The sequence below is a fragment of the Somniosus microcephalus genome, chromosome 26 (assembly GCF_052327205.1).
Source record: "Somniosus microcephalus isolate GS21.2 chromosome 26, FLI_Smic_1.0, whole genome shotgun sequence".
Taxonomy (NCBI): domain Eukaryota; kingdom Metazoa; phylum Chordata; class Chondrichthyes; order Squaliformes; family Somniosidae; genus Somniosus; species Somniosus microcephalus.
Window position 1 is genome coordinate 28,892,988 of NC_141012.1, and position 12,771 is coordinate 28,905,758.

Consider the following 12,771-nt stretch of genomic DNA (forward strand, 5'->3'; position numbering starts at 1 on the left):
GGACTTACCCGCACGGCGCAACCTGTATATTAAAAAAAAAAAAAAAAATCGGACGCGTTTGACCTCCGAACTCCTTCTTTCTAGGGAACGGAAATTCCGGTTTCCAGTGCATGCACAAAACCGGCACTTTCGTTGGCCCTACGCGTGAGTACACAGCGCGTACTCGCCCGTGGGGACCCGAATTTCTGGCCCTATATTTGCCAAATCATTTTTTTTACATTCCTGTCAAAAATTAAGATTCATAAGATCAAAAGAACAAAGACTAAGACAATAAAAACAAACTTTAAAAAAAAATCATCCATTTATTCAGGGACCTAGGTATGGTAGAGTCAACTTGGCTAGTATTCATTCATTATGTGGAATGTTTGCTACCTTGTAATTTCAGCATCTCTACAAATCCTTCAGGGCTGCCAAAACTAAGGCTGGCAGTCTGAGGCCATGTTGCTTCTTGTCTGACACTGCCTGCCTGACGTGAATGGGCCACTGTGAATTATGGGGAAGGGGGGGGGAAACATTCTACATATGTGGTGGTTTACAGCATGTCCCATTTTCAGAAAATTTTCAGTTGTTCCCAAGTGAGAATACAGAAGCCAAGTTGTATCATGTGCAGTGTGGAGCTTTGCATGTGTAAGAAAGCTGTAACAGTTCTTGTTTGGCAAAGACATGTGCGCAAGATATTTTGGGAATCTAGGCAGAGGTTTCTTATTGTGCGTTTTACATAGAATGACTTGGAATTTGCAGCACAGAAACAGATCATCTGGCCCAACAGGTCTGTGCTCCACATAAACCTTACTTCACCTCACCCTATCAACTTATCCTATTCCGTTCTCCCTCATGCACTTACCTAATTTTCCCTTAAATGCATCTATGTTATTTGTCTCAACCAGTCCATGTGGTAGCAAGTTCCACATTCTAACCACTTTCTGAATAAAGAAGTTTTGCCTGAATTTCTTAATTTATTAGTGACTATCTTATATCTATGGCCCCTAGTTTTTGTCCTTGCTCATAATGGCTGGTTGTATTCTCTATAATGTATAATTGCCCCACATACTGTAATGCACTACACTCTCTATCGGTGGCTTTAAAAGTAGAGGAGAAAACTATAAATTTAGTAGAAGAGGGTAAACAGCTACAGCTTGGAAACAGGAGTGGAGAGTGCAGTAAAATAGTCTGTGGCATGACCTTTTCGGATGTACCTCCTAGGGTTTTTATATTACTTAACATAATAATGCTCTATAAACTAAGACACATACTGTGTTGTCTGACAGGCTGACATGATTACAAGTTGTACATATAAAAGCCTTTCTTTCCTACTTCAGCATCAATTGTGATGAAAATACCTGGTTAACATCTTTCTACCCTCTCTTGCATAGTGGACATGGTTAATCAAGCTAACACATTTTTAATAAATATTTTAAAGGCTGGTGGTAAACAGTCTTGTGCTTCAATAAGGTTGACAGGGAATATGGGCTTGCCACCTCCACTTCCCCATTGCCCAATTGACCATTAATCATTTCTGTATTTAAACTACCTTCAGCACTGTGGCTCCTGCCACCAACCATTATACTGTAATGACAAAGAGCTTTCAGCCTGATGCTCGAGTTAGATCAGCATTAGATCTTTTGGAATAGTCAAACTGGCTCCAGTTTGCCATTTATCCCCCTCATTTGGTTAGAAGACCAATCTCTGGCATCTTCTCAATGTATTAAATTCAATTTTTTTTGTTAATCTTTTGTGCATACATTTACAAATCAAAATCGAGCATTTAAAGAGAGACTTTCAGTGGAGGTGTTATGCATAGGAAATCCATCATTGGAAATGGTAAAAAAGTAGTATATCCAGGCATGCCCAGTAAACAGTAATTGGCACTAAATTATTTTACTGTCAGTGACAAATGCATTTTAGTGCATTCTATTTTATAAATGACAAAATAATTGTAAAGCGCTATACATGTGTCCTTTTGCCAATACAAGCATATATATTTCAGCAAAATAACTTGTCACCTGTTTATATCACGTCTCCTTTCTTGCCGAGAAATATTTACATTAGTAAATTGTAGTAGATAAAATGTTAAAATTTGAAACAATACTTTTATTACAAGAAAATAATTATAATCTATAGATGAAGTACTGTAATATAAAATGTATTTTATTTCAGAATTAATTTATATTTCCATGGCAGTTTGAAGTCATTAAGAAGTTGTTTCATAGAGGATTCTTGTTAATTCTTATACTGATAAAAAACATGTAAAAGCAATCTCTTCCCCATTTAAAAGTTTTCTCCTCTTAGTGCTCCTGCACCATCCCCTGGCCAAAAGGCTGGGCAGGTACTTTGCTACCGGACCTTTGCCAGTGTTGTTTTGTAACTGACTGCTAGGATCTCACATGAGCAGCTTGAGTGAGTCATTCACTATTTTTTCCCCTCTTCTGACTGTGAGGAAGTGCCTGGCATCTGCTTGCTTTGCCGAGTTGAGGCTGGGAACTCATTGTGTGGAGAATCACAGGTGCAAATCTGTCATTCTGTGACAGTGCATTGATAAAAAGTTTGTGGGAATCAGCTTAATTAACTAACTGAAACAGAGTGCGTGTGCATAAAGCTCAGATTGCTGTCCCTCCATCAGATACACTTCAGCACTTATTTAGGTGAATAGCACTAATGAGCTAAACATAACAAGCTACAACCACTGTGATTATGTATCTATTTTTAGAGTTCCTCTGCACATTTAGAATCAGTTGCAGCATTTTGATTAGATTTTGCCTACCTGCAACCACATTATGAACAAAGTGATGCAGTCAGAAACCATGCCATTACTACCCTTTATTGTATTTTTTAAAGTCTTTTATCTTACAACTTTTCTATACTCTAACTGAGCTATCTTCCACTGTAACTTGATCCACATTGTTTGAGTGGTTGGTAGAAAATACTGATGGTTGGCCATGTTAAGATCTATCAAGATCACTGGGACATCCCAGTTGGTAGTCTGGTGAGTGAGCTGGTATCTTTATTCTAATTATCTGTAGGGCAGGATTTTAGGTTACATCCTGAAGATGTTTAGAATTGTCGCACCTCTCCAACACGCCCCTAGGACTTAAGGGTTCTACTTGTACTTGCTCCCATTGGGTCTGCTGTTTAGACTGATTTATCTCAATCTGTTTTTTAGCTTGATGTAGATGGGGACTGTTTATGTTGCTTTATAGATACATCCAACTTGTCATCAGATAGTTATTTTTTTGGCCTCTTCCACATGTGTTGTGTTTGCATTTTCTAGATACACAGGCCCAGAAATTCGGGTCGCAGGCTTCCCACGGGTGCAAGCCTCCGACCTGCACTTATCTAGCGCGCCAGCCGTTGTGCTGTGGGCCCGCGTGGGATTCCGATCCTGGGCCTCCTCCAACTGCCGGTGCGCAGTGCTTGCGTATCCCAGGGCGCAGTTAGTTCGAAGCGTCCCCTGGGATCACGTGGGCCATGGAGAGCCAATGGTAGCAGGGAAATGCCCATTCATAAAATTTACAGGAAGAGTTGTCAAAACTATAATTACTATAAGCCCCAAAACATTACTAAAACTTCAAATAAATTTTTTTTAAATCACATTTTTATAAAATAACTATAAATTACATAAATTTAAATTATTGTTTAAGTTATTTTTTGAAAAAATTAATTACATTTTCTAACAGGGCTAAAAAATAAACTTACCTTTCTTTAAAGTATTTAAAAATAATAAACCTGTGGAAAAAATGTTTTAATTTTAATTAATTCACCACTTACCTTGTTAAAAGCAGGCCTTGTGCCTGCTTTTTAAAAGGGTAACTGCTAGAGACTTACCCTCCCGGAGAAACCTGGAAAAAAATGTAAGTTCCAGGCCACGCGCTGCCTCTCCGGCGTACGCGTTCGATCTCTGAACCCCTTCCTTTAAGGGAACGGAAGTTCCGGTTTCCCGCGCAAGCGCAGTGCATGCACGAAACCGGCACTTTCGTTGGGCCTACGGGTGAGTACCCAGCGCGTACTCACCCGTGGAGACCCGAATTTCTGGGCCACAGTAGTAAATACTGCATACCCTAATTAAAACAAGCATGTTTTGTGCTATTTTGTTGGGAGGGATTGAGCTTGGGGAGATCTCTAGCACAATGAGCAATTAGCGGCTCTGTTCCAGTTGGGTTGATGTGACAGGAATATTTGATTTGTACGTAGTAGAAGTTCTGGATTTGGTTTTCAGCTTTGAGGATCTCACTGGGTTTTCTCAGTGATATTTCAGGTAAAAATGTAGGGTAAGTATCAGTGGATACAGGTTAACAGATGTGCTTTATTGCCTGCCCATGGCATCATGGGCATTAGTCTGTGCTGCATTTGCTGTGGATTTCATGCTATTTTATATCAAATTCTATTCAACATAAATGGATACCAGGAGTTACAGCAGAGGGAACTTTGATTTCCTTTTACATTTCTAGAGAATAAAGATGAGTGTCATAATTTATATCTGCTCCCTGTGTAAACGTATTTGAATTACAACGTCTGATCTGCAGCAGCTTATTAGAGTTGCTTTGGGAACAAGCAACAGCGTGTCTCTTCAACCAATCAGATCGAAAAATCCTTACTGAGTCACGCAGGGGGTGATTTTATCAATGGGGACGTGATGGAGGCGGGAAAGCTGCTTGTCAGGTTTTAGTCCCGCCTCCATCGACGTCTGGCCAACCCACGCTATTTTCCCTTGATTGGCCTTGTTAAGCCCGCCCAATTAAGGGAAAGCCGGTGACAGATGACGTCAGTGAATGACGTTTCATCTGCCAAGATTATTTGACAGATGAATTGGCATCGTTTGACAGCTCTGTGAAGCTGTCACACATGACAATCTGTCATCTAAGTTGAGACCTTGGACACAGGCTCACTTAGAAAGCTTTTCTGAGCAGAAAGCAGAAGACTGCTGCATTTAAGAATGCAGTGGCCATTCTGCTTTCTCTGCCAGTGAGATGAGGCAGCTCCACAACCTAAAGGGATGAAGCCTGGAGGAAGAAGCAAAGGTAAGTAATCTTATTAAAACACTTTAGACTCACCTCACACATTTACCTCTGCACACTGGACATTTTGGCCCCTCTGACCCCTGCAGTCCCATGGCTTGCCTCGCTGACCCTGGCGAGGTTCGGAGCCGTCGGGAAGCCCACACTTTAGGGCTCAAAATAGGGATTAGCCAAAAAACTGCCAATTAACTACCTGTTAGCAGGCAGTTAATTGGCACTAATCTCCATCCTGCCTTGAGATGGGACCCGACGTGGGTCGGGTACCCGCCTCCTGGGAAGATGACACAGAGGCGGGTTAGGGGTGGGATGGGTACCCGCTCCCAGATTCTGCCATTTTCCCAGAGTCCCGCCTCCCCAGGGCTGGGGAAATCACCCCCGCAGAGTCTGAACCAGGAAGTGTAAGTTAGAATAGTTAATTCAATGTAAAATCATGTACAGAAAGCAAAATAAAGAGAGGGAAAGAAAGATGGGATTAAGAGAGAGAGATTAAAGAGACAGAAAGTAAAAAAAAAAAAAAATTTAATTTTTAAGTTTTTAAAATCTCCAACAATAATTAAAATCTGAAGGAATGAAACTCTTCACTTGTAAAAGTAAATTTTCAGTGTGAGAGGTTGTTTGGCAGTTATTAAGACTTAGCACGCTGTTTTAAAAAAAAAAAAAAAAAAAAATCACACACTTGAATGGACATGCCCTAACTTTTTCTGACATGTTTAGTGGGTCTCTAGTGGGTAAGTACCGCAGCTTCACGCCCTTCATGTGTTTGAATGACGAATCCCTCGGCGAGATGCCGGTGTAGCGAAGCTTGTGGGGGAGCAGGACAGCAACTTCCTGATTTCCGCGTTTAGCTGCGCATATGCGGAAGCCGGAAGTTGATTTACTCCTTAATAACGGTGAGCACTGATAGCCTCACTGTTATTCCTACTACAAAATCTGGGCTAATGTGTTGAGCAACCCCTTTATTTTTGGGGGGAGGGAGGAGCCAAAAATGTGCCATTCTTGGAAGTGATATGCATAAGCGAAGTGTTGGTGCTTTTCAGTGTAATGCTCCGAAACAAAAGAATAACAGGTTTGTCAAACATTTACTCATGAAGGCACTGCTCCCTTTAACGTGTTGAAGGTAGTTGATGATATTGTGGAAGAAATTAAATTTCAACTGAACACTGTTCTGAGGTGAGGACAAGGTATTAAAATTGGAAAACTTCAGGCAAAATTAAATTTCTTCTCACAAAGGTGTAAACTACTACCTACCTACATCAGTGAATGCTGGGTTCATGGATTCCTTTGAAAAGCAGCTTCATAGATTTCTGTTGGAGGTGGAGGCAGAGGAGTATAAGCTTAAAATAAGGGCGAGACAATGATAATTGGGTTGATTGTTAGCAACAGCTGGAGACTACCTGGAGTACAGCGCTACAGGCTCTGGGGTACAGCGCTACAGGCTCTGGGGTACAGCGCTACAGGCTCTGGGGTACAGCGCTACAGGCTCTGGGGTACAGCGCTACAGGCTCTGGGGTACAGCGCTACAGGCTCTGGGGTACAGCGCTACAGGCTCTGGGGTACAGCGCTACAGGCTCTGGGGTACAGCGCTACAGGCTCTGGGGTACAGCGCTACAGGCTCTGGGGTACAGCGCTACAGGCTCTGGGGTACAGCGCTACAGGCTCTGGGGTACAGCGCTACAGGCTCTGGGGTACAGCGCTACAGGCTCTGGAGTACTTTGAGAGTAGTCTGTCACTCTCCAGTGTCTCTGTTTGCTCATTTACAGATCTCTGAAGCTGGATTTTGACAGCTTGTTTAACACAGACACTAGTTGTGTTGCTTCTAAAAATCGGATGCCAGCGACTGAAATGTTTAGAAATGTGAAGAATATGCATCATCATCTCAGAAATAAGAGAATTTGCTATCCTATATTTAACAGTAGCTGTTCACCCTCAACATTCTGGCATGTTCCTGTTAAAGAGAGCTTCATAATTAAAATAAGCTTCAGAATGTAATATACTATAACAGCAATGATCATAAAATGATTATTATAATTTCTCTTGGGACATTTAAAACAATTCTGTGAAACAAATGTCCTGCATTATGAAAGCAAGAAGTACATTCAAAATACATTGGAATTCATTGGGTAGAAAGTGGGCCATGTTCCCCTTTTACAGGTGGAAGCAGTTAGTATTGATTCATTCAATTGTAAATTAGGTAAGACTTCTTTCCGAAAAATACATTTTGGGATACAGTATAGGAGTAATTTGAGACATGAGATGCAGTAAGTGTAACATGCGTGGGAGGAATCGGTGACTTTGGAACTAGAGTTCCCAAATCTCTCCTCCACTGGGGGGTTTCTTCACGGCCTGCTGGGTCTGTTGTCGACTAACTGATAATTAGTCAACAACTCCATTATTGTTGTATCATACAACTACCAGGATGGTAGAAGGCAAACTAGATGGACCTGGGTCTTTTTCCGCCTAGCTGTTCCTACGTTGCTATGGTCTTGGTTGGGCGCACGCTGCCTGCACAGTGCCGGGTCCAGACCAAAAACTAAGTAGAAATGGAGAAGTATTTTAAAGTTTTTTCATCTAAGAATTTGTACAACAGCAACAGTTAAAGATAGCTTTTCTACAATACTGAGTCCTTTGCTGACACTATTATTGATAACCAGTCTCTCAACTACAGTCTAAAGCCAGTAGTGTTAATTGATCTGTTGTATTTTAAAATTTAATTATGCAGTGACATTTATATAGACAATTAGGGATGAATAAGTAGGTTAGTTAAAATGGTGAAGAGTAATCTCAGTGCTTAAAAAAAAGTGCTTATATTAACTATTTCAGTGTTGCAATTTTGGTTAAATGCCAAATTTTAATCAGTATGTTAGTAACATTATTATTTAGATTAAGAGTACTTTTCTGACCATCCTACATAATAAATATACATATAATGTGTTTTGATGAGACCAAGGACTCAATTACTTGAAATCATAAATAGCTCTTGCTAATCTACATTGAATGAGAGTGAGTGAATTATAAGTACTTTGTGGTTTCTAAGAATCTTTGTTAATATGCTGTACAAATAGGCAAGTGTGTTAAAGCATGTTCTATCAGTTTAAATCCAGCCACGCACAAGGAAGTGTTCCAGGACCAAACTTTGCACTTCAGTACTGAGTCAATGGCCAGAATTTTCCAGAGGGGTCAGTGGGCACGATCGGTGGCGGGTCGGGTAGGAAAGTGTGTTTTTTTTGACAACGGGTCGGGAACCCACTATCAACCCGCCGCCACGCACCTTTCCCAATGTCGGGTCTGTCAACGCTGAGCAGACCTGACCGGCAGCGGCCCTAATTAAAATGATTAGCATCCAGATGCTTAACTGCCTTTTTTCAATTACCTTTTGTCTTTAACTTCATGACCACGGGATCCCCGCTGTGCGCAGACCATGGCTGTCTAGCTGAGGCATGAGTTCAGTGGCCATTGCTCCAGCTGATTACTTGACAGCTTCAAATGTACAGTAACAGCTCCCACCTGACTGATATTCACTTTTCTCAGGCAGAAGCTTTTTCTCACTCCATTTCCAGCACACATTCTGCAGGCTTTCCACTTTCCACTCTCCAACCACTCTCACCTCATTGGAAGAACTCTTTCACCATTGACAATGTTTCTGTCATCTCTACTTCACCTGCCATCTATTCCATCAACATGGGTGCCCTTTATACTGTCTCACCTTGGTCCTCAGAATCCCACCACTATGAGCCCCAACACCAGCAGCACCAACAACAACACCAACCTTCTCTGCAATCAACTGATTCTGCACAGAACACAGGGCATCAGCACCTAAGCACATTGCTGCCCGGGAGACCATGGCCAGATTTACTTCACTTGACGCTGTACACCCTGGCTGCCACATGATGTGCCAGGTTGGCAGCACCCCGCACCAACACCATAAAGCAACCCTACAATGACTAAGCTAGTACTTTCACACTCGCCACCATTGCTGGAAGTACTGTTATATCTCACCATTCACACAAATTTGTCCAAGAATGCAGAGTGTTGAAAATAAAGGTTTCAATGTTTGACACCACATTAACAGAAACTTTACATGAACATTGCATAAAACACCCAAGAGCCTACCGTGAGGTGTTAGTTGGTATGATTGCACTAGGATGAGGGTGAGTGTGAGGGGTGGCTAGTGATAGGGGTAAGCCATTTAGGACTGAGATGAGGAGGAATTTCTTCACCCAGAGTGTGGAGAACCTATGGAATTCTCTACCACAGAAGGCAGTTGAGGCCAATTCATTAAATATATTCAAGAAGGAGTTAGATATATTTCTTAAGGCTAAAGGGATCAAGGGATATGGGGAGAAGGCAGGGACAGGGTACTGAATTTGGATGATCAGCCATGATCTCATTAAATGGCGGAACAGGCTCGAGGGGCCAAATGGCCTACTCCTGCTCCTAGCTTCTATGTTTCTATGTGAGATGGGGATGTGATAATATAGATAGAGAGGGATGGGTGGAGGTGCAAGGTAAGTTGGTGTGAGTAAGGATGTGCAGGAGTAGGGTAGGGAAGGCAGAGTGACGTGATGAGAGGCACAGCAGGATGAGGTTGAGTGTGGCTTTGTACTAATGTTTTGTGATCTACTGAGAACATTGAAAGGTTTGCAGCACTGCACCCAGGTCCTCCTGACTACATCCCTGCTTGTGCCCTCCTCTGCAATGTGCTACCAGGCTGTGTTGATGTCCTGGGTAGGTATCTTCCACCCATGGGAAGGTAAGAGGACTTCCCTGCGTGCATTGGAGAGCCTGGGTGCAGCCCTCTGCCTTTGCACAGTGATTGTCAGTGTCTGCAGCACCTCGATGCTGTAGAACACTGATAGCACAAATGTTAAAATTAATTTGGACATGGTCCTTTTAAGGAAACCGACTGATGACGCGTCATCAAATAACGTCACCAGACCTGCTTCCTCTAATTGGCTGGGAAATGCGCTGGGCGGGCTTAACGAGCCCAATCAAGGGAAATTCATTTCACAGAGCGGGATGGAGCCAGCAGGGTTGGGACCCGCCATGGAGCTGCCGAGGTGAGCAAACTCCCGGCCAATGCTGCTTTGTCAGAGGTGCTCAATTTCCTTTCTGCCTGTTTCGGTGGATGTAAAAGATCCCAAGGTACCATTCAAAGAAGAGCAGTGGCATTCTCCTGGTGTCCTGACCAATATTTAATTCCAACCAACTACATCAAAAACAGATTAAGTGGTCATTTATTTCATGACTGTTTGTGGGATCTCCCTGTGCACAGATTGGTCTAATTGATGGTAACAAATCATCTAAGGCAGCACAGGCTGTTTTCACAAGGAAGGAAACAATTCTGTATCATCACTAATTAATTGAGCAACTAGCTACCCCAAAGCAGTCCAATGGTTTCAAGTATTACTGTGTTTTACAATTACTTGTTTAATGTTACACAGAATATAAATCTATGTGATTCATGGGGTAGGACATTGATCTTTATCCTCATAGATTGAGCTCCCAATTACGGCAGGGTCGTTAAGGACAGGACTTGATTGGAGGCTAATGCATTTTTCTACAAAAAGGGTGAGTCGAACTGGACTCCTCTTGCCTATGTATACAATCACTGATAAACTTCAGTATCATTGGCAGGGAGGAGGATGCCTACTTGCCCAGCCACTCACTAATTGCAACAGTACTTAAGAGGAGGAGAAAATGTATTTTAAAACCACAATGTGCATTTATAAATTGAAATTTCAGTACAATAATGAAATAAAAAATCTCTTTATTTAGGATAGGATTAAGAAAGAAAGAATGTAGCTTGAAACATCCAGTGAAAATCTTGATTTCTGAAATTACACGGAACTTCTAGATCTTTATCTAAAATTTGAATGTTTACCTCTTTGAATTTTGTACCTATGTTATGTTATTTATGATCAGGTTTGGAGACATTTGCAGATGCATGGTGGTTTGACGTATCTATAGGATCAAAAATGCATTTAAATAAATGTGTGAATTCAAGCAAAAAAATCTCTTGACTGGTCAGAGGTGCTGTGTTTATCTGTATCTCCTGCACTCGGGAGCTGTTCTTTCAGAACCAGCTGAAGTCAAAAATGGTGCATTCAATTTGCTTATCAGCTGTTTTCTCAAAGTTTAGGAGCATAATTCAGCACACTAAACGCTGGTGGAAAGATCCTTTGAAAAGCATTCAAGAAAAATAGTTCCATATCAATGGTTAGGCACTTATGGTGATGAGTAAATAATGTTCAATGTTGATCAGTTGTTTGATTTTATTCTTGTGCAAAATATGTGTCTGAACTGGTATAGTCTTAAATGCAGTACATCATAAAAAACCTTGCTTGAATGGATTATTCTGAATGACCAGTGACATACCATTTTTGTGATTCATTATCTATTTTTGACTCAATTAAGGTGTTGACTAATAATTGTTAGCTCTGTGACATTCGAACACACATTGAGAATATCACTCACATTCCACGTTTTTAAGAATTTCTATTTTTTCCCCTTGTTAATTCTTGAGAGTGACGCCCCCTCCGCCCTCCACCACCACCATCATCCGCGAATAAAGAAGTGATAAGTGATGTGCCGCCAGACCTGTAGCGCACTATAACTAGTCACTAGGGGATGCACGAGCAGTCCAAAGTGATTTGTGTACCCACATAAAATATGATTCCCTCCTTCCCTGTGGTGTCTCTATTTGCCATTTTGCTAGACAGCCTGGCCAGGATCAAAACCGTATTCTCCCACTCCATGGCCGAGGGTGTTGCATATGGTCCAGTTGTAGAGCTGATATATTTACTCTTGTTAACTTTCTTTTATAGTATTATTGCAAATGTGTAAGCTTGAATATGCTTAATAGATAACCACGTAAAACATGTTGAACTTTGCTGAAATACCATCAGGAATTCTGCATTAATTTCACCCAATATTTAGGCATTTAGCATACCGGACTGTTGAAAATTGAATTCTTCTCGAGCTTGTTCAATTATATTCCAGCTGTGAATTGACTTGAGGTTGGAACAAAAGCAGCATTTATCTATTTTTAGGAAGCCTTTATATAATATGCAGAACCCAGAGAGATGAATTACTGCCATTTACAGTAAGTACTCCAGGCTCTTTTCTCTCTTTCTTTATTATATTAGTGACAAACACATATTTTGCATTGTTTTCATCAGGAGAAGCCACTTAATAAATTAATCGGATGAATGCAAGCCACGCTTTAAAACGGAACATTTAGAATAGTAAATGTGTTCACTGGATGAGATATTTAAATTCAGATGCATAATTTCTTTCAAAGCATTTCTCTGACCACTAAATTTGAGATTTTTACCACTTGAGGTTAGTCTGTTTTTGGATTTCAACAATGCAGATTTTTTTCAAGCTCACATATGTTCCTGAGAAAGACTTAACTATTAGCCAAGACACCAGGAAATGAACTATTCTGATAATTATTTTTAGCAGTGTAATAAAGAATTATGTTTTCTTCAATCAATTCATGAACGCAGGTATTGACTTAAATACTCCCTCCCCCCCCATTATTCCATCTGTGACTAGTCACAGAATATGGAGCATAAGAAGCAGTAATGTTATATTGGTGCAGTGGAAGATTATTTCTCTCTCTCTCTTTAGAGGTTGATAATGAGGTGTGCCAACAGAACAATGTGGCTTATTTCCAGCTCTACTTGGCACCTTTCATTGCACTACATTGCTAACAGTAGGCATACTTGATGCAAATTAAAAAAAATATATTCCTTGC

The 12,771-nt window shown here is 41.1% G+C and overlaps 1 long non-coding RNA gene across 2 annotated transcripts in view; it reads left to right on the top strand.

Moving 5' to 3' along the window:
- The window catches only part of LOC147100367 (uncharacterized), a 92,772-nt gene that overhangs the window by 8,449 nt on the left and 71,552 nt on the right, over positions 1–12,771 (top strand). For both annotated transcript variants that reach the window (XR_015073722.1, XR_015073723.1), the window contains exon 2: positions 11,949–12,114. This is a non-coding gene — a long non-coding RNA (uncharacterized LOC147100367). The remainder of the gene's footprint in view (positions 1–11,948; positions 12,115–12,771) is intronic.